General features: G+C 41.6%; 1 protein-coding gene across 2 annotated transcripts in view; it reads right to left on the minus strand.

Moving 5' to 3' along the window:
* ppp2r3a (protein phosphatase 2, regulatory subunit B'', alpha) overlaps positions 1-7,394 on the minus strand; it is an 81,884-nt gene extending 74,490 nt beyond the window's left edge. The window contains exon 1 of one of the 2 annotated variants that reach the window (XM_056235456.1): positions 7,232-7,394. The gene's annotated coding sequence lies outside the window, so the exon portion shown is untranslated. Of the gene's footprint in view, positions 1-7,227 lie in introns of both variants that reach the window. The other variant, XM_056235455.1, reaches the window with a different exon arrangement.
* Between the last annotated feature and the right edge of the window lie 20,328 nt (positions 7,395-27,722).

The raw sequence follows: 27,722 nt of genomic DNA on the forward strand, positions 1-27,722 counted from the left end.
AAGCCATCATGGTATCACACCCATCAGTGTCTGAGGGTGGTAGCGTTCATAAACAACATCAGCAGCCGACACGGCCCACATTTATGGAACGTGATGAACATTTTCATGCTGGTTTCCGTCCTCTCACTTTCCCTATAGGGACAAATCTGATTTATGATCTCTGTTTCCCCCCACAGAGCGATGGAGCCATTAGGGTGGAGAAAGAGCAAACGAATTCATGGAGAGCACTTTCCCACTGACATGATGAGGAGGGGCGACCGTTACGACCCCTGTCCATTCCACAGCTGCTGGAAGGCTCTAAACAACAACACTTTCACATGTCTTCCCCTCTTTCCAGGTGGGCCAATGACACTGGGGATGTACAGAAAAAATTCAATCCCATATGATTTGAGAAATAATAGGATTTGCTTCCAAAAGTATTGTGGTCAGCGAGGTGATAGAAAAGATCATATTCTGCAGAATGAGCAAGCAATCTCCCCGTTATTTATATTTTAGTACCGTTGTATTACTAACAATGTTTTTTTTAAATGCTGTTTTTTTTTTTTTTTTTTTTTCAGTTTTAGTTATTTTAGTATGTTGACTAAATGAATATGAGTCAAATATAAAATAAGCTGTGAAATAAAATAAGTTTCAGTTTTAGTACATTTCTTTTATTTCAAGTAAATAAAATGTTTTAGTTAACTATAATAACCCTGCAATCCCACGCTGCATGTGCTAAAAAGCTCAGTATCAACCGGTCATTGTGTTTTATTGTGGTTGCGACCATTAAGAAAATAAACAAGGAAATGGGGCTGCAACCCTCTGTTATTACTATTCCACATGCTTGCTGTTTACATGGATCCACCCCAAAGCAGGCTTTTCCATAATATAAAAAGAAAAAAAAAACATTTAATGGCACTCTATCAGTTCTCAAAGTCATTGTAAAGTTCAAAAATCCCAAATTAGCATCCGAACCACAACAAGATTGTGCCAGAGGAGAATGATTCCCACTGTTAGAGGCAACGCCTTCCATAAAACATTTAACACAGCCTTATGAATAAAAAACTATAAGGTTCTCTGCCATTCAAGTAGAGCAATAAGAGAGGCATGTAACTAAAGCCAGACAATAGCTTTGTTCTTGTTCTCTTTCCATTTGCCCTCCTTCCTTTCTAATTTTCCTGTGGAACTCTTGGCAGCGCTCCTGGCACTGGAAGAATGTCTTTGCCTCCATGGCTGAGTGGAGCACACACAAGAGTGCAGTGTTAGAGTGGCGGACAGTGATTGGCCGCTCGGCACACGGACATTTACTCATCCCGCTGCATTCCACACGCTACAGGCCTGCAATGACACCAGAGCTGCCCCGAGGAAACACATCCCGCTGTGAGCGTGAGGGAGCTCAGGCAATAGGCTTCGCTCCAGAAATGTGCATAATGTAGCGTTTATGAGAAAGACCTGTCGCTGGGATCCCTGTAAACATGCCACAAGCCCTTGTTTGGTATTGTTTTAGAACTAAACCAGGATGACGATTAGATTCCTGTGAAAGTCAATGAAAGGAATACAAATTTCTGAGTTTCAAAGGATTTTGTCATTTGCATCAAACACGGGTTAGTGGCATGGCCTTGTGGAACTGGCCACCCAGCGCACTGTGCATCCTGATTGCAGCATGAGGGATAATTCAGCCCAGAAACTACACTGACAAAACAGTGATCTCCACTGTCTGAGTAAATCTGAGATAAGACAAATCCTGATTCCATTATGTCATAATCATCTATTGTGGTTGAGAATTCTGTGCAAAGATGCATGATAGGTCCATTCTAAAATCTATTGTGCTGCCTTCGACCAATGTCCTTTCAGAGATGGAACCTCATAAGTGACCACTTTAGAAAACACTTAATGGGCAGCAACTCTGTATGCCACACAAATTTCAGGGTTTCAGGGTCCAACACTCTATCAGAAGCCAGAAACAAACAACAAAAGTGCTAATATATATACTCATGGTGTGCAGTAATACTACCAAACAATCATGACCCTCAAAACCTTTGTCTACTGAAATCTCAAATGGACAGACAATTTTATAAATCGTTAAAAAATATTGGTATCCGGGACTCCGGTGAGTCAAGAGACTGTAGTGTATGCAAAATGAGTTTTTAAAAGCTTAGCTTTAATGTGTAATATGAATAAATAGTACTCATAAACTGCATAAAGTTTTCCTAATTGAAATGAGTAGAGGCTTGGACACAGAAAAAGGATAGTCTGATATTAACATATTGCTAAGGTAATGGACTTGATAAAGCCTTTGGTTGCATCCAAAATCGCATACTCTCTAAATAGGTACTTCTTTTTAATAAGTAATTACTTTGCATTAAAAAAGTATGTTATAGTATGAAAGCGTGTAGTATGAATGTAAAAACATACTACATTCGTCATGTTGTCAATCAGTATGTTTACATGCACCCTCATAATGCGATTATACTGGGATTTCTGGGACCTTATGTAAACGCAATACTTCGATCAAACTAATACGATTAAGCTCATAAATCATAGTAACCATATTCGCATTAAACTGTGGCATTTTAAACGCAATAAACAGCCATGTAAACACCTTAATCGCATTATTACCACTCTGACCAAAGTGTGCATACGTACACACGGATGGCGCGTGTTGTTCACACAACTTCACAAAAGAACTCAATGACATTACTCAGAAGTTTTCTCTTCTTTAAATCGCTAAACTCTGTCAACACAACTCACTGCGCAGTCTCTACTCCGTATATTTTCATCCAGACGGCACGAAAAAAATGACGGCAGAGTAAGCAAACGCAGCATTGCGATGTTCATCACACCGCCGAATAATATCCAGTACATCCGTAAAATTGTATTTTGAATTTGATGTGAGAAAAACCCGGTCATAAGGGGTCTTTTTTACCTACTGTTTATATGAATACGATGCACATTCTGTTCTGTTTTTCACCTGCTATATAGTATGAAAGTATGCCATTTACTACACAGCCTTAAGATTTATTTTTTGCTCAGCTTGCCTCAGTGATCTTAATGAAAGGTACATGCAATGCTGCCTTAAAATTTGTTAAAAAGTTATTTTAGGAGGCCTGCTTTTGGCACAGCTTCAGCGTCAGGTGTGCTTCCATTATGCCTTGGTTTTGCAGGGGAGCTAAAATTATTAGATATGTCAGCAACTTACTAAACCAGCCAAAATGTTCCCAAGAGAAAGGAGCTTAGCCTTGTACTGATTTGTACATAACAGTAATCAAGCTAGTAATCTAGACAGACTGTCATTAGTTGTAAAATTCTGCAGCATCAAATAGATGTCCATCATTCACCAGCTCAGATTATATCTATTACAGTTCATGAAAGCCTTCTCTCAGTATGACAGACTCACCTCCTCATTAGCTGTATTTAAACCTGAGGCACGTGCTTTTGCATTTCAGGTTCTTCACGCCTCATGAGCATCCTGAATTACCTCAAAAGGATCATCTGATTCACAGGAAAACCGCTCTCCGCTTATAGATGTTCGCTGTGTTAGAACAGATAGGCAGTTACTATGGCAATGCCGGAGTTTTAAAATAAGTTGCAGAGAGCAGTTTTCAGATTTTTCCCTCACCTGCAATTTGAATGCCTACAGTGAAACTCTGCTCTCACACTTTCCAAACCACTTCTGATTGAATAGATAAGGCCTGATATGAGTTATGAGCGGGAGTTTCCACATCCTGCAAAAGCAGCTGAGGAATCCTCGTGTGCCAAAAAACTTAAGTGAGTACATTCTAAATAAAAAAGGGCCATAAATAATTAATAGATCATATTGTTGTAACACAGCTTGAGACTAATACCATTGCAAGAGTGCAGCCCCCCATAAAAAAAAACACTAAATGGACTGTGAAATGTTGTGTTTACTTCTGTATTCTGTGGTTACTATCAGGAGTTACTTCACTGGTATCACACAATGTGTGTAATACATGATTCATTGACGATCACGCTGAACTGTGCATTTTCTTAAGCATGCCTTTCAGCCTCCCTTGCAGAGGCCGAAATCAAATGATGGAAAAAATCCAATCTAAACACACTGCCCTCTGACCAACCAGTACACAAACTTAACCAGCATTTTTCTCTCTTCTGCATGGCGCCACATGCATCTGTGAAAAGACACAAGTCTATAAAGAACTGTGGGAAAAGGACCTTGACCCTCTGAAACACTCCTTTTACACCAGGGAATACATTTCCCAAATCCCCATCTGCCACATTCATTCTACCTACATTCCACAGTACGAATTGCCAGATCTCAACAGAAACTGCAAAAATGTTAGAGCTTTTCTAAGATCTGTTGTTATGGTTTCTGAAACATTTTGATCATAACCCCACAATTCCACCGGGCATCACCAGAAAGCTGTCACATCTTATTCCGCAAGCCTCAGATCTCCAATAGGAGCGAGTTCGAGCCGCTAGTTTTATTCAGGGCACAGACAGCAGTGTTTTGTCTGTGCTGTATGGAAATAACAGCAAAAGGAGCAGGGCCTCACACAGCTAGAGCTTTTTTTGCATCTAAATTGAACTATATTCAGAATCAGGAGCCTTCTTGGGAAGTTGTCCCCCCAAGGAACACTTGTTTTCTGAATAATATGTCTAATGGCTGTGGCATGGAAAATCTTGCGTTCTGAATGGAAGTAAACACGTGATGGGGGCAAATGTAGAGTCTTAATAGAGAGTTGACTTGCCTGAGGGTTTTCTTAATGCAGCACTTGAGATTGTGGCCAGTATCGACATAAACCTTCCAGAGGTGATCCATTTTAATCAGCATAGACAACGCACATTCAATGAGGGGTTTATGCTGAGAGAAGCTCACAGAAGGGACAAACCTGACACGGTGTCTTTCACTGACGCAAACATGCTGCTTACCAAGCCAGTTTGGTTTATAAACACAAGCTGTGTTGTAATCCTAACATGTCATTATAGATGTCATGCTCAGAATGGAGCGGGTATGTGGTGGTTTAAGAGAGCGTTTGGAAAAAATAATGAATGAGCAATACATGTCACCTGTTAACGCTGGAAAAATAACTGAAACAATGCATCTACCTCATCCAAATATTGCTATTGTTTGGAGAAGCAAAAATTAAAAAGTTAATCTACTAATCATCAAAAACAAACATGCAATCACTGTCCAATTATTTTGTTCACTGTTGTTTCTTTGATACTCTCTTTATGTGGTAAGAGCGAACAGACTATGGCCCTGCTGGAAAAAGCTGTTAAGTTTGAGAGGTTCATGAGATAGTCAGTGCTGTCTGCGCGTCCTGAAGATCTTCCAGGTGTGGCCCTCCATGAAAGTCACTCAAGTCCAGCTGTCATTTCATGTCCTACATGATGGGACAATCATTTACATCTACAGCATGCAAGTGTATAGTAGAGCTATCCTTCAGTGACTGTTTACTTCCATGGCACACTGTGACCAAAGCTGTTGACATACAAAAAGACCCTCTTAGATCTAACAGTCCTGACCTCCCTCTACTTAAAAATGTTATCTAATTTGAGCTCTTAAAGTGCATAAATGCAAGTAGAAATAGACTGTATGGCCCTGTAAATGTTTCTAAAAATTACGAGGCTTTGCTTTACTAAAAACAAGAATGAGAGGAAGTGGATTGACTATGCAAGCAACATAATTGCATGCCTTGAAAATTGCTATGTTCAAGCCTTTGTGAGTGCGTGCAATTCTGCATGCATGCACTGCAAAAGACCACTGACTAACATATCTATAACCTATATATATATATATAAAATATATATACGTACATACATATACACACCGCTTCACATTGTATTTGTCTATACAAGCAGCCTTGTGGGCCTGAGGACAGACCTCTGTGCAAGACGCAAGACCACACACATGTACTGTAGGAGGTGCCCAAAAAAATCTCATTGTAGGGGTCAGTGGTTCAGCTGTGGCCTTCATGTGGAGTTTAATGAGCTTCGGTCAATAGCGAACAGAGGCGGGATGGGGTACAATGGGAAGAGCTGACCAACCACAGCTGACCAAAACCTCACCAATGCACATCGCAGTGGCTCATTGGCAGCCAACCAGGCCCGTGCAGTCTCGGAGCGGCTGGATGTGTGGAGACTGAGAAATCGAATCAGGTGCCAAAATGACTTCACTCTCGGGATGTCAGTAAGGAAGCATATTTTCTGCATATTGTGCCGCTGAATAACTCAGTCTTGTGAGTGAGGAAAAAATATTGTGTTAGGACAACAGGCTGTGATTGACCCAGGACGATCAATTCCGGCACTTAGGAAGTGATTAATGCAAGGGAGCACATAGCTGTGATCCAGAGCTATTTTGGGCTGATTAGAGAGGAAACGATCCTGAGACTGCCCAGCCGTCTCAGTATCTGTCAAGTTATCAGCGCTAGTGACAAAGAACAGAGCACAGCTCAAGGTTGCACTCGAGCAGGACAGGCATGCATTTAGTGCAGGCGGGATGCCCAATTACACCCACAGCAGAGAGACCCCACCGGGATATTTATAAAGACAGCATGACAGAGATCTGATCTTTCCAAGATGCACAGGACATAAGCACTGTGCCAGTTCCTACTGCTCAAGAACGAGTTAAACAGCACCTCAGGCAAACTGCATTTAAGTCTGAACAGTCTGAAAGCAAAAACAAAAGCTTGCCCACCTAGCAACAGCAAACTATGATGAATTGTATTCAATTTATGTGTTCAATTGTGTTCAATTTATGTAGCGTGGGGAAGAAAGGAATGCAACATATTCAGCTTACAGTTCTACATCTTATAACTCTAAGAAATGCAACAAGGAGGAGAAACATTCGCTCTTTCTGGTAAATTATTAACACATTAGTTAAGTGAAAGTGACAGACATTACATAAGACTAAAGTGAACCTGCAAACAACTAATTTAATGTGTCTGTTGAATACAAACATAAGCAGGCGTGTACCACAGTCAGTTTACAGCGCGCGTGAGTTTGATACACAGCCGATGCGGTAAAATCACTACACGATCACAACACATGTATGAAACTCAAAACACTATGCAATATCATCTCAAAAACAACCTACCGTGACTTTCCTCAACGCCCAACTTCGATAATAAAGTCTTTTTGAACTTCAGTCCTTCCCTTGAAGTCACGGAGACATTTTATTTGACAACAACGCATACTGTAGCCTAACTTCTACTTAAATGCACAGGATAAGTATCGGGAGCGGTAAGCACTCGATATATCAACAAACACCTACCGTTTCGCTCCGGGTTAAGGCTTGTCATCTGGGGTTTTAGGACAGTCCGATATCCAAAGAGATAGTTTCATGACTAGCGTGTCAACACACGGTTTGGTGGAGTAAAAGCGTTCCGCCTTGCCGTTCAGACTCTGCGTGCTGACAGCAGCCAGTGCAGAATGAGCAGAGCTACAGCGCGCGCGGACAGGGCAGTTCCTCACAGACACACTGGGGCGGGAATATATAAACGGTGACACTATAAACGACTAACGTACCAAAAACTGGTTACCTTGACGCAGATAGGACGCTACACAGACAGACCGATAGAACGATAAATAGAACGATAGCTATTATTTTAATATTTTAAAGAAAGAACCTGACAGAATAAAATAAACTACCTCTTTTATAAGGTTTCACAGATCGTGTGCATACCATAGGCCTAACGTTATACCTATTATGTCAATATAGTATAGCTTTCCTGTCTGACTGACAGAGATGGAGGTGGATGTCAGTTTGAAATAGTTTTAGTCAATTTATTTATAGGCATAAATGCTAGATTTATCAATATGTTAATACATGTTTGATAACACACTTTTTTAATTTTCAGATTTCAAATGTAATAAAATTAAATAATTGTTAAAGCTGCAGTCCGCATTTTTTCCTCTTTACTCTCTGTTCGAAATCTGCAGTCATTCGCGGAATTATCAACTTTACGTGAGTTGTAGTCTATGGTTGTAGTTCGACACCGCACAGCGCGGATGAACACATTGAGGAGAGTGTGCAGCCGTCAGTCGCCGTGCCGGTGTGGATACTGTCATTCAGAATCACAGATTATTCTTTTTGGAAGTATGACTAACATAATCATTTTCACCGGAAAATGTCATCTGAACAAGCAATATCCACTTTTGTTCTGGTTCTGACATTGCAGTAATCGCGCTGATTAAATCTAAAAATCGCTTATGATCATATCACGCAAAACCATGCAAATTATACTTTGTTCTCAACTTGTTAACAACGTTACGTCAGCATTGCGTACATGTAATGTCCTTCCGATATTTATCCTTGTTTTCGCATTGGTCCGGTTGCAGTCTCTTTTTTTCTGTAGCCACTCCGAAGTCCGAACGAAGTCATTTTACAACGGGTGAATCTCTAGTTGTCACTGGTGATTGTCGTTTGAACCTTTCTGGATCCGCCATCAAATTGATAAGTTTAATTATATCAAGTGCTGTGAGAAAAGGCTATAAATCTCCACCTCCAACATCCTCACACGCAATATAGCTTATACTAGCCGAGACTCCTTCTTTATGTGTACAGATGTGACCTAATGACGCAAAGACATGCTCGAATCTCCCGCGGAAATCCACCAGTACCACTGGAATTAAAAACATTATTACAAGCTACCGCTTTGAATCGAGCTAAGGCAAGCAGATAGTTTTGAACACTGGCTGGTTTTGTATTTTCTCAAATATGTATTTTGGATCATTTTTAACCCAAAAAAAAGCTACGGACTGCAGCTTTAAATTATCTGAATACATAATGCACTATATTATACTGTAACATACCTCGTTTGCAGAATCCAGGGGAGATTACTTGCTTGATCTGAATAGATTTCCTCACTGCACTTAAATTCTGCATTCTGAAAATAATTCAAACAAATGGCTGAAGACCAAGAAGCAATGCAATATGTACATTTCTTGTAAAGCTTATTCAACATTTAAATGTGGCAATATATTTAAAAATGCATGTTAACATTAAGTTACACTTGAAAAGGAATTTGACACACAGTGTGGGAATCTTTTGATTACTTGACCTTTGTGTCAGAGTGGTTGGTGTGATGAACACATGTAGGAAAAAGTATTTATGAGGATTCACATATCCTAAAAGACTAATGCCCATTCCCAGTAACGATGGGTTACTTAACGTAATCCCGGGTTCTTTGATAACAGAGTGAGGTGTTTCACTATGGGAATCGCTTTGGGCGTGACCAACTACGGAAGCTCCTATGCCACCACGTCTGTCTTTGACAGACAGGTCGACCTGAGATCAGGCTCTGCCCCCACATATATCACTCAGGTCGACCCATAACGAAGTCATTATAAAGAGATTTCTTCCCGTTCCTGTGCAAGGAGGGAAGTGTTGGTGAAACACCTCACTCTATTATCAAAGAACCCGGGATTACGTTAAGTAACCCATCGTTCTTTTTCTAACTTCGCTCGGTGTTTCACTATGGGAGATATAGGCCACTCCCGGATTGCACAACATACGTTATACTTATCATATGGGACCTGATGTGCTGGCTCCTAGCACTGCATGAGCTAAGGATGGCTCCAACACATTCAGTCTATAAAATCGTACAAAAGTGTGCGGTGTAGCCCCCTTAAGTGAAACTCCCTTAAGTAAGGTGAAACTCCCTTAAGTAAGGCCCATGAAGTAGCCATGCCCCTAGTGGAGTGGGCCCTTAAGCCCTCAGGAGGTTGAGAACCCCTGCATTTATATGCTAAAGAGATAGCCTCTTCAATCCAATGGGACAGTCGCTGTCGCTATCCCCCGGAGAAGAGAACGGAGGAGGGTGGAAGGCTGTAAGTTCTGTAGTTTGACATCTATAAGACGAGTCCACTACTTTAGGTACGAAAGCAGGGTTAGGGCGAAAGGAAACCCTTGTGAGCCCTAGAGAAAACTGCAGACAAGACGGGCTGACAGACAGGGCCTGTAAGTCGCTCACACGCTTCGCTGTCACCAGTGCTAACAGCAGTGCTGTCTTAAGAGAGAGAAACTTCAACCCTATAGCTTCCAATGGCTCAAAGGGGTGTTGAGAAAGGGCCTCCAAAACCATAGACAAATCCCACAACGGGACCATTCGTCTGGCCACTGGCCTCTTACACCGTGCCCCCTTCATAAAACGACTTATTAAAGGGTGCTGACCTGCTGTCTTGTCACCAAAACCAACATGACAAGCAGATATAGCCGCTAAGTATACCTTAACCCCCCCCCCCGACCCCCGCTCTGGCGCACACATGAGTTACTCTCACCGGTCGGCTGAGATGACACCAAGAACATAGACACAGATGCGCGACCCAGCGCTGAAAATCTCTCATTATGAGTCGCCCCAGCCGTACTACAGAAATCGCTGAAGCCATTAAACCCAGCATTCGTAGGCACAGTCTGAACGGGACAATTTTCCCCGTCTGAAAACGGGAGAGACACTGAGTGAAGGACGTGATCCTCCCCTCTGTCAGAGTGACTCGATAAGCGAGGGAGTTTATACTGAGTCCTAGATATTCTGTGTGCTGCGCTGGCTCTAAGTGGCTCTTTTCCCTGTTTATTCTGAATCCCAAGCTGTCGAGATGAATTAACACCATATCTGCGTCTTTGATCACTTGCTCCTTCGACGAGGTGCATATCAGATAATCGTCTATGTACGACAATATTTTTATCCCTTTGTTTCTCAAAGGAAAAAGTGCTTCATCCACACAGTTGCTGAATACTCTTGGCGCTAAAGATAGACCAAATGGCATGGTTTGAAACTCGTAAGCAGTGCCTCGGAATGCAAACCTGAGATATTTTCTGTGAGACGGGTAAATATCTATGTGAAAATACGCGTCTGACAGATCGATCGTCACAAACCAATCGTTCTGGCGGATGGATCGACAAAGTGTCTTGTGTGTCAACATTTTGAATGAATACTTCCGTAGGTGCTTGTTTAACACACGGAGATCTAAAATTGGACGCAGGGATGTGCTCCCTTTCTTTGGAATCACAAAGTAACGGGAGTAAAAACCCTGACAGCTCACTTCCTTTGGCACCACACAGATGGCTCGTTTGTCTAAAAGAGTGTCTATCTCGGTCGTCAGGACGCGAGCTGATTCTCCTTCGGCCACTGAGACTATCATAACATTGAATCTGGGTGGTTTCATGGCAAATTGAAGTCTGTATCCCCGTGAAATCGTGTTTACCACCCACGGATGAGCTGCGCATGCGCGCCAACTGAGTATGTGAGCCGAGAGAGGTCCCCTGTATACTTCCCCATCGTGGCCGCGCTTTGATGACGTCATTGAAGTTTCTGCGCAGACCCCTTCTGACGGAGCGTGCGCTCCCTCCAGCGGTGAGGCTAGGGATACACGCTTCAATCTTTGGATTTTTTTGCAATCTATGTCCCTCGGCTGTCTGCCTGGCTGCGATAGTGAAACTTTTTTTATTGTGTTTATTGAATTCGGGGAGCATATCGCCCATGGTCCGGAGCCATCAGATCTCGGACGATGGCCAGATTGTTGTCCGCTGGGAGCCGGTCTCACATTCCTAGCTCCCATCTGTCTTCCTCTCGCAGCAGCGGCTACTGCAAAGCCCGGCCGTGCTGGCTGAGAGGGTGGTCGCGGTGCCTGCTTGCGTGGTAAACAGAGGTTAAAAGCTTCATCCTCTTGCTTCCTAAGGGTGCTGGTCTCTCTCATTTTCTCGAGAGCTGGCCCGAACAGGCCCTTGGTTGGGTCGAACGCTGCGTCCATCACCTCTGCTTTTTGAGCGTCGCTCAATCCTGACAGGTTTAGCCATAACGCTCTCTCACCTGAAACGGCCAAGCCCACCACACGGCGACAGCCCTGAACCGCGCCACGAGAAGAGCGGAGAATTAGATCGTTCACCACACATATCTCGTCCCAGAGTGCTGGGTTCGGCACTCCCGTGTCTAGTTGCCACCCCATCTCCTCCAAAATCTCTGCCTGGTACACTGACAGTAAAGTCACCGCGTTCAGCGGGCACACTGACTGCGCCGCATACTTGTACATCCTCTGATAAACGGACGCTGTCAAACGTTCCATCTTGCTCGGCAACGAGATTTGGGATGAGGCAGAAATAGAGCGTCGATTCGGATGGAGGTGATAGGCCACTGAAGACTCTATCGCTGGGGGTCTGGCCAGCCCCAGCTCTCCCATTCCTTGGATCTCCAGCTTAGAACATCCCTTGGTCGGGAGCTTGCTCTTAAAGGGGCTAACCCAATGGCGGGACATCTTTTTCATGCACGCCGGCACGTCGGGTAGGAGTTGTCTCGTTGTGGTTTGAGCAGGCGGTAGCCTTTTTCCGTCTTAAAGGTCCCTCTCTGCTCCTTCTGCATCCTGCGCCGCGGGCCACGCTAGGCCCAGTTTAGCCGCGGCTCACTTGCACACCTCGTGCAGGTTACCGTCTAGACTGTTGGACAGGGAAGAGAGAGTTGTCTTCCTCCTCCTCGTCATCCATGTCCAAGTCAAGGAGGTCAGAGTTAGCGTCGCCCTCCGCGTCCTCGTCTCCTGGCTCCTCCTCCTTGTGTGCGAGAAGGCCATCGAACAGAGGAGGCATATCCGGAGATTCGGCTTCCATCATGTCAGCCCAGCTCGTGGTTGCTCGCTGATGGTCAGTAGCCTTAGGTGTTGCGGCAGCACCGGACAGACATGGGTCTTGCTGGCTAGCCACCGCCACTCTCAGCCTTCTCTCCAAAATTTTTGCCGGCATTGACGCACAGTGAGTGCATGTTTGCGGGTCTGCAAGCGACGTTTGAGCGTGCTTGGCGCCAATACACACAATGCACATGGGATGAGGGTCGCTGCCCGAGACGGTTGCTCCACATGAGGATGGACACGGTCGGGGTGCAGGCTCCCTGCTCTTCGACTCATTCCCTTTCGACATAACGGCCGGAGAGAGAACGAGTGATTCAATGACTCGTCACAACACCTTAGTCCGATGGTCCACTTAGGGTAGTTAGCCCTTTTCACGGCTCGCCTTAACGGGTAGAGCCTAAAGATGGCTTGACACCACTGGAAAATACAAGCGTCGTGATAACGCGCGATAGTCCAAACAGAATAGCTCGCCTTCACGCGGACACTATTCGGATGTGACACTCAACACAGTCCAATCACCTGATGTCGCGTTCGGTGGTGTAATCCAAATGACGATCCGCCTGTTGAACAGTTTTGCGAAATCAGCAATGAAGTCGGACGTGCTGAGAGAGCTTGATGTAATCCCTCACGGGAAGAAAGCGAGAATGACTTCGTTATGGGTCGACCTGACTGATGTAGGTGGGGGCGGAGCCTGATCTCAGGTCGACCTGTATGTCAAAGACAGACGTGGTGGCATAGGAGCTTCCGTAGTTGGTCACGCCCAAAGCGATTCCCAGTGAAACACCGAGCGAAGTTAGAAAAAGAACTCATTCTGTGGCACAAATAAGTTGCATGAAGGGAAGGAACCTCTCAGAAGTGTTTTACATTCACATTGTTGTCTATTTGGGATCTATAGCATTTCATATCCTACCTACGGAATCCAGCTCTAGATTGAAAAGATACAGATAAATAGAGTTATATATTGAAAGTTGTTTCAGTGCAGAGGTAAGAAATAATTGCTAAAACTCACTGCATGACTCACCAATCATTCTGCATGTAGGTAAAAGATATTATAGGGTTTGCCTGTAATTCATCACAAACTCTTTGACCGCTTGCCGTTTTCCCATAAAGTATTAATTCAATCTATTGAAGAGGATCTAAACTCAGTTTAGCTGCTTAGCTGTGAAGTTTTAATGAAACACAGAAGATTAAACCACTTTACTAATGAGGAAGACACACTTATGCAACTACACTTATCTCTGTGTCCCCTGGCTGTCTTTTCTCGTCTCTCCAGATGACAGATGACAGAGAGCATTCAGTATACTGGCACCTGACAAGGTGAGCAGGTCTATTTAAAGCTAATGGGCCTGTTAAGTTCAGCTGAGTCTGCTTAGCCTTCAGGCATCAGTTACCGGAGAAGACATTTGTGAATAGAGGAGAGCATGGGGGGGGATTGGTCCCAGTCATGCCTGAAATTCTATGGTCCATGGTCTTGATGAAGGTAGAGACCCCTCATCTCTCAGCACCTCTACCCTTCTCAGTCTTCAACTGTCACATATAGTCACTACTAGCCGAATTTCTCACCCCAGGGCAGGCACTAACCTAAAAGCTACCTCCAAGCAAGAGCTTCTCCATACAGCTTCACTACACGTCATAGACTAAGTAAATGTGGCAATGTCATGACCCTCAGAGACAGCTAGACAGGGACTCATTTGTCTTAAGGGATGATTGGGGCAGGAATCCAGAGTGTCTATTTCGGAAACACTCGGATGAACAAAGATACATCCCAAAAACAGGTCACCGCAAAGAGATTAGCTTTTAAAGTCCCAAGCTTTCTAAAGTCTTTGAGACAAATGCTGTCAGATGCAACTTAGAAGATAAAGAAAAGAATCAATGCATTTTGAAGTGTAATTTGGAAAAATACATCTAAAAACTGCAATGTTTTATGACTCCAGCGAAAGGATAAAAAACATATGTATTGTGTATTTATCCCCTCTTCATTGTGGGGCAAGACCATTTTTGGTGTATAACAGGATTAGCACAATCTTTAGCCAGTAAAGTGCATATATAATTGTTGCTGTATGATTATATTTCAAAGCTTGTTAAACAGCACTGTCTGCCTCCCAAATAGATTACGTTGCACAGTCTGCTCTGGAGGAAAGCCATTTCTAAACGCAATATAGTTACTGATTCTTATGTATATTTTCTTGGCTCTTTATATAACTAGCAAACAAATTCCTAAAAGGTATTGTAGCTTTTTGAAACCCAACCAAAAATACATCAGGTTTCCTGCTATGTCAAACCACAGACACAATGTTTAGCCATTTAAGAATTGAGTCCAATGCACACTCCGAGTCCTGGATTTGATTGCTTACACTGTGCTGTGCCAATATGTTCAAATCAATGTTTCATCAAGATTTGATATATTACATTATATATTCAGAAAATATTCCCCAAGACAGACTTTCGATAATAAAATAACATTCATACAAATCATACTTGGCATTCCTCTGAAATAAATCATATACATTTAGAATGTTTGTATATACTGTATATCAGACTACAAAAACAAGTCATAGATTTCCCTTGAATCCATATGGCAAGCAAATGAAATAACAGAATGCTTAAAGAAAAGCTGAGCTTATTGGAAAAGGTTTCCTCTCGGTATGAAAGCAGAAAGTCGAGCCACAAGGTCAGCCCCTCACCCAAAATCAACATTTGCAGCAGGGGACATGAGAATCCTGGAGCCTTTTGACTCTGAGAACCCCATTCGAGCGACAATAATAAGACATTTTGCATTGCATGCGGTTTTTTAGCAGGTGCTTTAATCTAAATGAGAATAACACAAGCAGAAGCAATTTCCATCCCAGAAAATCACTTTTTTTTTTTGCATTGGATTCCCCAGGTGAAGTTAGGAGTTAATTCCGCCACTGATTTTAATTATGAAATAGCATGAATAGACGCTGTAACGTGTAAGCAGGGATGAGACAGAGTGAGAATCCAAATGCGAGCACAAGTTTATTTGAAAAAACACAAACATAATCCATCCCAGTGACAAGAGTACAATCCACAAATTGAAACAACTTGAAACACGCATAAAGGAACAACGGCCAACAAACAACAACTGAAGCACAGAGGTTAAAATAAATAGGTTAACAAGGGAATGACGAGGGACAGGTGTTGGTGAATTGATGCCATGGAAACTAATGAGGGCAACTATGGCGACAAACAAGGTACAAGGTAAAACAGGAACCAAACACAGGAAAAGAACACAGAAACAATATGAACTGAGAATACACTTCAACATAAAAGTCCTTAAAAAACACAAGACACAGCACCGGGGATCGTGACAGAACCTACCCCCCCCCCCCCCCCCCCCCCCCACACACACCAATGTCCACTTTCCAATTGACTATATTTGTTTTCCTGGGACTGTCTTTCAGTCCTAGATCTGCTCACTGAATTACTCTGGCCCCACAGCTGACTTTTGTCACAGCTGTCTGTGCTCTGCGTCTACAGTCAGCCTACAGCTGGAACGGAACATCAACAAAGGGAGGGGAATATATATCAGAATTGGCCGGGCCACAGAGAGGAGCAAAACCACCATCAGGATTCAATTAAATCCCAGAGGGGCCGGTGGGAAAGAGAGTGGAGAAAGACAGAGAAGTCAGCTGCTGAGACGGAAAGGAAGTAAAGAGCTCTTTCACTCAGGAAGAGGACTAAATGTCAAGAATCTGGTGCACTGCCCGTTCTTCATTGTTCACTATGGTAGATGGTCAAAGTCAGGCCACTGGGCTGCTGTTGCCTACTGGCAACTGAAACACAGTACTCATTGTGCTTCCATGTCAGGGGTCAGCACTGAGGCATGAAGGCCTCCACATCAGAGAGCTGGACCCCAGCCATGAAAGATGACCCTGCTGCTCTGCCTCAAAGCTATATGAGTAAAATGTGATGCGATCCACACAGATGGACTCTAATGAACATGAGCTTTCTTCTCATGGCCTGTTAATGAGCACAGATTTGTGGTTACACTCTTACGCTCCTAGTCAATTGCGTAAAACAGAACTTCTGGTCACTAGTAGTCAGGTGAGGGAGGATTTTAAATTCATGCCCTGAAGAAGCACAATTAAGGCAGTTGTTATGATTGTTCCAGTCTATCAAGTGTAAACAATGAATGAAAACAACCAAAGAAGATAAGCTGAGCTGGTGCAGTGGAATGGCAGGGCAGGGGGATGCCAAGAGAAAATGCTGCTTATTTAGACTAGGTTTATAGTTGTCAGAAAGCATGTTATAATTAGTGTTTACTGTAAGTGTTGCCAAACTCTCCAGAGCCAGAGCAAACTTCACACTCAGAATGACAGCTTTACATGTGGCATTCACCCCATGCTCATACAGCAGTGAACATTATAAATGCATGGATTTAATTAGACCCAGTGAAAATCTTGTATAGTCTCTGCTAGGTAATGCAGACACCATATCTTAATGAAGGGACGGGATGGATGGATGTTGGTTTAACTTAAAGTATAAGTACCTTGTTGCCTTAAAATTTTGAGTTCATTGAAATTAAAAACTTTGTTCGAATTTGTAAATACGGCATTGAGGCAATTCATAGAAGGTTTATAGGACACCTCATTCTGTCTGAGCCAAGAATAACAGTGACTGAAGCCTGCTGGATACAGAATAACTTATTAAGTGTCTGCTTTAGTTGTCTGCAGGATGACAGCGGCCTGTATTTCCAGCTGCTGAGTCCAGAAACTACAGTCCTAATCAAAGACTCTTGATCCAATGCCTTGGTGGCCCTGAAAGCCACAGCCACATTGAGCCCCGGTAGACAAACCAAAGAGACACACAACATTTTTTCCATATGAAAACTGCTGTTGAGTGAAGTGCCCGTGTTTGAATTTCAGCAGCTCCCTCTTGCATTACCACAGTCTGGCTTTGAATATCATTAATAAAAAGTTGACATTAATTCAATTTTTTTTCCCAAACCTCTGTCATGGCAGTATCAGTGTTATGAAGTGTACACTGGAAAGTCTGGGCTCATTGGAGGGTCGCAGTCATTGGGTGGACAGTAGACTATACTTGCACAACATGCTTCAGAAATATCTGCAAATCCCAAGTATAAAAAGCTGATGATCCGAAGTGTTAACATGCAGCTGAAATAGAATGCGCTACTGTCGAGACTAATGGCACCAAAGCAGCTGGACGCGAAATGACACAGGGTGATGTGTTCGTTCTGTCATGATGCAGTTCCAGTTTTGGTGTGAAAGGCCCCTTAGCTGAGCACAGACATTCTTTCTGTGGCTACAGTTTTCATTATTTGACCTTTTCAAAATGACATTTATGTAATACGTAATTGCTCTGACATTTTGAGAACTATATACAGAATCGTGAACTGAAAATAACAATCATATCTCAAAATATAAGGGTCCTTTAATAATATGTTCAAAAATAGCATCAACAACTAAAGCACATATCAACACTTGCTGTCTACACTCTGTCAGTTTCACACCTTTGCCTGGTTTGACTGATGGCTTTTCTGCGTAAGCTTTTGAAGTATTTTCTCTTTTTACAAATGAACTGAAAAGGAGCCTTGTTTCAGGAAGTGGGTTATGTGACATCCCAGCATGACTCCTTTTGGTTTACCTAAAATGGCCTCGGGCTGCTATTCTGTTCAGAAACTAATGACCACAGACATTCAAAACTCTTTAAAATACTTAATTGAAATAAAGTGCACTGCGACCGAACTATAGACTAGAGTGCAAACTCATAAATCTCATGGTTTTGGGCTGCTGCTCTATAGAGCAGGGCTGGCAACTCAGACAATACTTCAGCCAACAAACCTCAAAGGGATCATTTACAACTGATGAATCACATCTCCCTGTATTTCTGTGAGACATTAAATAAGCTGCAAAGTAAATAAATCCCACGAGACAGTCAATAAAGCATGGAAATACCAATACACAGAAAGTTTTCTCTGAGTAAACAGTGACGGCAAGAATTTCAAAAAACACAGAAGACTTTAGCTTTCTATTATCGCTCCTTGGTGTAGACGCTAAAAGAGTAGTTATAGTTATTTTCTTGATGTGAATGGGCCTTAAAGTCCCCATGAAATTAAAACGTTAGCCTTAAAGTTGTCTATAAGTTAGTGTGCTCCAAAACACATTTAGAAGATATAAGATATATGTTCAAAACTTACAGTCTCTCACTTCCGCCAATATGGATCAACGATTTTGATGACATCACTCTGCACTTTAACTTCTCATCAGATTTTCTGACCAATCAAATGCTCTCTAGAATCTGAAGCGTCCCGCCCCCTACATTATAAATAGATGCTGCAAGCTGCTGCTGAAATTGATCACTTCTTCACACAATTACTATTTTCTATATGGTGAATGTCACATAGCCGAGCTGTGATATAAACAAAACGCTATTGGCTATTTAAAAAAAGGGGGAGAGGAGCTGCTTATTTCAAGGTACTTCAGTGGGCCTTTACCTAGCTAATATACTAATAATAACGTATACATACACTGTATGTAAGAAAAGATAAGAAAAAAATTAAGAACCTTAATTCTCTTAATCTTTTATCTAATCTTTTATTTTTTGCACATTTAGTTTTGTCAACTTGTGTGCAATGACTGATAAACTTCCAGTGAAGCTATTTCATTTGAGGCACCATTTGGACTGTGTATATACACTCACCTAAAAGATTATTAGGAACACCATACTAATACTGTGTTTGACCCCCTTTCGCCTTCAGAACTGCCTTAATTCTACGTGGCACTGATTCAACAAGGTGCTGAAAGCATTCTTTAGAAATGTTGGCCCATATTGATAGGATAACATCTTCCAGTTGATGGAGATTTGTGGGATGCACATCCAGGGCACGAAGCTCCGTTCCACCACATCCCAAAGATGCTCTATTGGGTTGAGATCTGGTGACTGTGGGGGCCATTTTAGTACAGTGAACTCATTGTCATGTTCAAGAAACCAATTTGAATGATTAGAGCTTTGTGACATGGTGCATTATCCTGCTGGAAGTAGCCATCAGAGGATGGGTACATGGTGGCCATAAAGGGATGGACAAGGTCAGAAACAATGCTCAGGTAAGCCATGGCATTTAAACGATACCCAATTGGCACTAAGGGGCCTAAAGTGTGCCAAGAAAACATCCCCCACACCATTACACCACCACCACCAGCCTGCACAGTGGTAACAAGGCATGATGGATCTGTTTACGCCAAATTCTGACTCTACCATCTGAATGTCTCAACAGAAATCGAGACTCATCAGACCAGGCAACATTTTTCCAGTCTTCAACTGTCCAATTTTGGTGAGCTCTTGCAAATTGTAGCCTCTTTTTCCTATTTGTAGTGGAGATGAGTTGTACCCGGTGGGGTCTTCTGCTGTTGTAGCCCATCCGCCTCAAGGTTGTGCGTGTTGTGGCTTCACAAATGCTTTGCTGCATACCTCGGTTGTAACGAGTGGTTATTTCAGTCAAAGTTGCTCTTCTATCAGCTTGAATCAGTCGGCCCATTCTCCTCTGACCTCTAGCATCAACAAGGCATTTTCGCCCACAGGACTGCCGCATACTGGATGTTTTTCCCTTTTCACACCATTCTTTGTAAACCCTAGAAATGGTTGTGCGTGAAAATCCCAGTAACTGAGCAGATTGTGAAATACTCAGACCGGCCCGTCTGGCACCAACAACCATGCCATGCTCAGAATTGCTTAAATCACCTTTCTTTCCCATTCTGACATTCAGTTTGGAGTTCAGGAGATTGTCTTGACCAGGACCACACCCCTAAATGCATTGAAGCAACTGCCATGTGATTGGTTGATTAGATAATTGCATTAATGAGAAATTGAACAGGTGTTCCTAATAATCCTTTAGGTGAGTGTATTTAAAGTCAATAAATTCAAGTGACCTTTATTTATATATTGCTTTATACAAAACAGATTGTTGCAAACTTCAACAAATGCGACAAAATCAAATTCTGCCTAAAGCAGCAAAACACAAGACAATCATGTTCAGTTCAGTTCATGTCAGTTCAGTGTTGATCCGATTCAGTTCAATGTGTAAAGTTAATCAGTAATGAAATGAGTTCTATTATGTTCTATTCGACAAAAGTGTTGTTATTCAGCAAATGTCAGTTCAGTGTTGATTCAATTGCATACAATACCAGTGTTGATGTTGCAAACTTATGAAACAAAGTTAAATCAGCTATAAAGCAGCTATGTGGAAGACAGTAGTGTCCTCATCTAGCTCAATTTAGTTCAAGTTTTGTTCTCATCCAATACTGTCAGTGCAGTCAAATCGATAATATTAACTGTCTTTTAAACATTCCATGACTCTCTGGCTTTCACAGGTGTTGGTAATCACTGTTGATTGTCCTGATGTGTTTGAACACAGTTAAATTGATTGTTACATTTGTTGTCTGTATGCCCTGAGGATGGTCTTTTGACCGAAAGCTTGGATTAAATTTGCTTTAAGGATTTGAGAGTGTGGACAGTTTATGCCGAGTTCAGACTGCACGATTTTAGCCCCGATTTTGGCTCGCCGACAGGTTTTGAGAAATCGCCGACAAATGCCCGAAATCAAATCGGTGCTCGTTCACGCGAGTGACAATCACGCAGTGTGAATGAGCAAGACGCGATCTGAGAGAATCGCCGACGAGTCGCCGACGCCCGTGAGATATTTGGCATGCTAAATATCTCAATCTGGACCTGTCGGCGATTCACAATCCTGCTTTGTGAATGTGTTCTGACTGAAAACTACATCGGCGATGACCGACAGCCAATGAGAGAGCAAGATACAGGGAGGAGGAGGAGGAGTTATAGACCAGAATATCAGTATTTTAATAGATAGGCCAATATTTACAATTATATCAAACAGAAACAAAGCACAAACATTTGCATGACCAGCAGCAACAGCAGGACATTTGCAAAATTATTTATTTACCCCCAACTCTCTTTGCTTTGTTTATTATTATTTTTTTCATTTTCACTACAAATCAGTGCACAGACAATTTGTAGGCTATCATTTTTAATAACAAATTCAGTGTCGCGCGAGAACTCCGGTCTCACGCACGCGTGATATTCCGTTATTTCCTATCACTTCTCGCGTTTGTTTGGTTGTGAAACGTAGTTTGCGGATCAGGCAGAAGTTGTCGGCGATTCTTTCTTTTGTAAAGTCATGCAGTGTGAAACCTCCTGTCGCCGATCCATCGTGCAGTGTGAACACAGCAGCAACTGAATGTTACCCCAGATAGTCATGCAGTGTGAAAACAACAGTGACCCGATTATTTTGAAAATCGTGCAGTCTGAACTCAGCATTATTTATTGAGATCTTTAGTCTTGTGTGTCTGGCACCTTGAAGATTGTGAGTGCGGTGTAACTCCTTCAAAACATTCCATTAAAAACATGCAGGAAACCCTAAAGAAAGTGAGATATAAAGCAAACAAGAGAGAATGACCATGGGCTAGAAAAAGCAGAAGCAATAAAAGGGAAAGCGAGACAGTGAAATCTAGCAGTGCTAACGGTTGTCAGCTGAAGGAAGGGTGCGACGTTCTCTCGGCTGTTGATGAATGTCTGCAGTGATGTGTGTGAGGCTCTGAGCCAGGCTGCTTCTTGCTCCAGCACCCATAAATACTGTGCAGACTGCCTGTTCAGTCCTCAGCCACCACCAGCGTCACCATTCTGCCTAGAAAACACAGCATATGACTACACTCTTCCCTCTCCTTGCATCACTCCTCTTCCCTCAAGAGGAGTGAGGCCCTGTTACAATGGAATTATTGTCACGTATGTCTCACAGGAGGTTCAAAGTGAGGGCTAGTGCTGCTATTATGATCGGGGCAAACTGGAAATGAGGTGTCTTAAGGGATCACAGTACCTGACTTTTGAAGCATCAACAGTGGGGAACAAACCATAACTGCTCCCGGCTGGTGGTCCATTTCTCTAACAATCTCTGTCTGATTTTTATCAGCCCACACTATCATTACCATCAGCTTCCACTATCACTGTCCTCTCCCTCTAATATCACTCTTATCTCTCGACTCTATCGCTCTGATCCCGCTTTGGAGATAACAACAATAGCAGAGAAAGAACTGCTCCAATCCTGTCAGAACCTGCGACAGCCGTTCATTTATACACAACACAACTGTCAAGATGTTTCTAATAGCGATAACTGGCATTTCATTCTAATGCAAATCAGTGCCGTTCGTGAAATGTCTAACCCCATATAGTTCATTTTTGGATGGAGCATTTCATCAATATGTCATGTTTAACAAGAAGACATCAAAAACAGCTTTGAAGTAAAATATCTTCTCTGTAGTACACTGTATCTTCTTCCATCAGGCCTTTGATTACATGTAGATCTGGAGCGGAATAAGGGCAGCTTGCCGAGGGGAGTGTCAGTGTGGAATTTGCAGGAATCTGATCTGGATGACTGTATAAGCGTACCTTCACTTCCATGAAACAATCCTTTGTGCGCAACTCTTCCAACTGTGCCACTGCCTGGCACAGGCCCAAGTGCAAGGGAGGGCATTGTGTACCCTCCTTATGTCCTGTCACTTAACCCTCCCTGACTTTGACAAACCAGACTCTCATGTCAGAAATTTTATTTTTTAACAACCTAGCTTGCTAACTTGCACATAGAGTCTAATACAAGTCCCCTTAACTTCAAATAAATAAAAAATGGACACTGTAATTAATGTAAACATTCAACTAGTAGCCTGCATGCGTGTGCATATGTAAGACATTTTGACGACAGCTGCAAGTTGTAACTCTTCTCGTGTTGATTTCGGAGACAGGAATGTCAGCTGCACACCTCTTTATTTGCCGGAGATGAAAAACAAAAGCAAATCGTGTGTGTGTGTGTGTGTGTGTTCTCTGCCTACTGCGGATGTAGTATAGGGATGGTGAAACACCTTCTCTGGTAAAATGAAAGCAGATGTGCACAGGAGAGCTTCTGTAATGTGTACAATGCTAATGGTATTACATAAGAAGAAAGAATGTTTTCTGCAAAAAAAAGTTGCAGTGGTAAAAAAAATTGAGTTAAACATTGAGTGAGAACATATATTTTTTTTAAATGTCTGTTTTTGTCCATAAAGTGAAAGTCAGAGGGGTCTAATGTTGATTTTGATGTCATAATTATGACTTTTATGTAATGATGATTTTTTATCTCATAATTGTCATAATTATGATTTACTTGGACTTTTTATCTCATAATTTGTCATAAATATGATCATATTTGGGGTCAACTATTTCTTCAAACAGTGTAGGGTCCAAAAAAAAGGAGTCCTGTGTAGAGCTCATTGCGGTCATAATTTTGATTTACCAAATCTTTTGTGGCGGAAATGCAAATGAGGGTGAGTAATGAATTTTTCATCTTAGCGTGAACTCTCCTTTTATTTCACCACGGCAGACGTGTGTGTGTACATAACATAATATATGTAAAACATATGTAAGAAAAATGTGAAAACTTTGCATTTCTTTTAATATTTAAGGCTTTTTGTTAAGAGTCGGGAATGGGATACATCAACTCTACATCTGGATTCAAATGTGAAGTGCCTGTTTGTACAAGTTCGTCATGACATGAATCGGAAGACAGGTGCAGGTTAGCGTGGCTTGGTTGTGACGCCTGAGGGTTATTTCTACATGTTTTTAGATTTTTCAAGACAGTGTCATGCTCGGATTTCTCTGATCCTCTGAGCTCTGTTCCTTCCTTTATATCTTTACATTTTTAGAACTTTATAATTAAAGCTGCTACATGATGGTTGCAGGTACATTTTGTACATTCTTAATGAGCTAAATATCCATAACCATGACCGAATGTGGTATTTTAAGAATTCATTTTCAGAATTAATATACAGCTCTAATCCATTTCCAGTCAAATAGTCCACGATCCCTTCATTTCCGCACATTATTACTAGAATCCTGGTGCTATGGAAACTAGCTGTCTGCATGTGTGACAAAACAACTGCCCATATGGATATCAACACAGTGCTGCTGTTAAATGCTTTCATGCTCCTAAAATAAATGACACAATAAAGTTTTAGCCCCCCCAAAAACACCTGTCATCATTTACTCACCATCGTCGTGTTTGGTAAGACTTTCTTTCTTATGTGGAACACAAAAGAAGATATAGCCGAATGTCCAACCTGCTTGTTTTCATTCAATGACAGTGAATGAACCCTGTAAACAAGATTTTTTTTGTGAATTAAGACTCAAATTTCAGTCTGCAGTGATTATTGTATGACTTGGAAATGTATGGACTAGCTTTTATGATACTTTTGAGTGAACTTTTTAGAGTTAGAAAAGAAGCTCAACATCTCCTTTGGAATTTTTCAGAGGAAATAAAGTCATGTTTGCAATAACATGAAGTGAGTAAATGATGACAGAATTGTAATTTTGGGGGTCAACTATTCCTTTAAACAGTGGTGGGGCCTTAAGAAATAGTCCTCTGTGTGGAGCTCAGATATTTCATTCCTCTTGGGACTCGAGAGCTTGGTGACTCTGTCAAAGCAGCTGATAGGGGTATCAAAGAACTTTAATCTCAAAAACTAATTAAAGTCGCTCTGCTTTGGATTAGCGCAGTAAGGGCCTGGACAAAGGAGTCTTTTGACTTTTAAGGACTTTCTCTGACTTCATCTGTCCTCTCTCTGACTTCATCTGTCCTCTCTCTTCTCTCAGATGGAGCAGCAGTAAATGAAGGTTGGCTGATGTTTGTGTGCTGATTGGGGCCAGCAGTGCAACTCCAGCCCAGTGGAACATGATGAGAGATGATGTCATTGTGAGTAAAACGAATCTCTCGTTTAGGGTGTATAAAAGATGCCCCATATGGAGAAATAAGCCTCCTGTTTTTTTTTCACAAGCTGCTCAGAGGGCCGAGTGTTACTGATCCAAGTAACACCATGTGAAGGGAATTATTCCGAGCTTTTTTTTCCCTCTAGCTGTCTCACATCTCTTCTCATGGGTGTTTCCCTGGATTTGTCTTCCATGGATTTGCCAATATCCATTATCAAAGCTTATAAAGCAAGTGTGAGTCTTTTTACAGTTGTTTCTTGATGTTATACAGGGTGTAGGTGTTGCTCCCTGAAAGGGTGGAACAACCTTTTTTAATTTTATTGTGATGCAATTATGTGATTTTGTTTAACAAATGTTTTTTTTTCCGTAATTTAATTCAATATTTCAAGTATATTATATATATATATATATATATATATATATATATATATATTCGTGAAAATCACGTTGCCAAGCTTTTAAGATATTAGAGAGGATTTTCAAACCTTTAAATGTGATTTAATTTGTGGAAAATTATTCATTAATTTTACTCTTATATCAGTCATTTAAAAAATTAAATTCATTGCAAGTTTCATTGTAAGATGTCTGTGTATATCAAGATGTCATGTCTCATTTCAGTCTATGTGATCCTGACACTAACCTCTCAAAATCTGATTTATATCAGTCAACCTGTCAACACTGAGCAAATTTTGGAGCCAAAGAACAGCCTGAAAAGGTCACTGTCCCCTTGCTGTATACCTTTCACCAGCAAGAACCCTGCAACCCTGCCCGAGGACAGGACAGAAATGGTATGAACAGGGGAAATGAAGCCTCCAGACATCCAGCATTTACCTCTGGTAAGAGGAGCCTCGGGTCCACCCAATACTGCACACCAGTGGAGATTTGGTTAAAAAAAAAAGTTCAATATTTTGCTCCCATGATTCACCACATACAGTATATGTCTAAACAATGAGATAATACCTTTTAAGAGGAGGGTCTAAAAATATTTCAGCATGTTCCTCTTCATCTGTGAAAAAAGTATACATATGGAATATGGGGTAACCAAATTCTTAAAAAAAAAAAAAAAACATATTTCTTTTGTGTTCAGCAGAAGAGAGAAATTCATACAGGTTTGGAACAACATGAGGGTGAGTAAATGATGACAGAATTTCCCTTTTTGGGTGACCTATCCCTTTTATAATGGCATTATAAATCTGAAATATTTATTACTCATCTTACATAAATGTTTCTGTTTTAAACAAAACTCTATACTTTTCTCTTTTTTTCCCCCAAGTTTAAAATAGATTTTAATGTGGTCTGAACATGACTGAATAATTAAGGTTACACCAAAACAATTTTTTAGGGTTGGGTCAGGTATAGTTCTTAAGAGAACAACTGCACAGTGTGGTTTAGCTTGTTATTTATGATCATTAACTGGTATAACCAGGTCTAAACAAGCTCAACCTTGCTAAAGGTGGTAGACCACTTAGGCTAAACTGGCAGGAACCAGTTTCCATGTTCAAAAACCAGCCTGACCACATTAAGCTATAACCCGCTAGCTGTTAGCTGTTTTTCTAGCAAGGTAAACATCATGTTAGTCACATAGGTATGTGTCCTCACCTTCAGAGAAGTGACTCCCATGATCATTTGTGGAGGACATAACTTAATGTCATCTCAAAAGCGAAGATGAGCGGTGAAACGACCTCAAACAACAAGAAATTATCACAATACATTTTGTGTTTGAGAGGTTAAGGTAAGAACAGTCTTCTTTTGTCAGAGTTGACGATTTAGAATTCCCATTTTCATGCGTAAATGTCAACATAAGTGCAGCCAGCTGATCTTTTGAGTGTTAAACCAAACTAATTTTCTTGTATCATTTTTTTAGATTTAGGAATGATCACTCTGAAATGAAATGTCTCTGATAAAGAAAGATAGCATGTTTGTTTTGATAGCATGCGTGAAGACCACTGAAACCCATTGAGCACAGGTTTAGCAGCATCATTCTGGTTTTTAGAGCTTTAAAAAACTCCTATAATCCTGTAGTCATAAGAATTTTGTATATTTAGTATAATTATTTTCACACAACAGATGGTTTCATTTAGCAATGTTTCATTTCTCTCTGATTTACTGCCACAGGCTAACAGTACTCTCAGTGCTAGCCATATGCTAGCTATCCCAAAGAAAACTGGTCTAGTAAATGATCTCAGAGTTATAGCAGTGCTGTTTGTCTGTAAATTACTGAGCACTTTTTCTGGTTTAGTTTTACTGAATTTGGTAACTAACGGCTTCTTCGGTTCAACGTCACTCCATCCTTGACGTCTCTTCAGAATCATATTTCCAAAGTCATTCAGCAAAAGCAAACAGTTGCTAGCCTCAATTGTCTT

This window comes from Rhinichthys klamathensis, unplaced genomic scaffold (assembly GCF_029890125.1).
Source record: "Rhinichthys klamathensis goyatoka isolate OS25496 unplaced genomic scaffold, OSU_Roscu_1.1 h1tg000422l_1, whole genome shotgun sequence".
In the NCBI taxonomy this organism is placed as follows: Eukaryota; Metazoa; Chordata; class Actinopteri; order Cypriniformes; family Leuciscidae; genus Rhinichthys; species Rhinichthys klamathensis.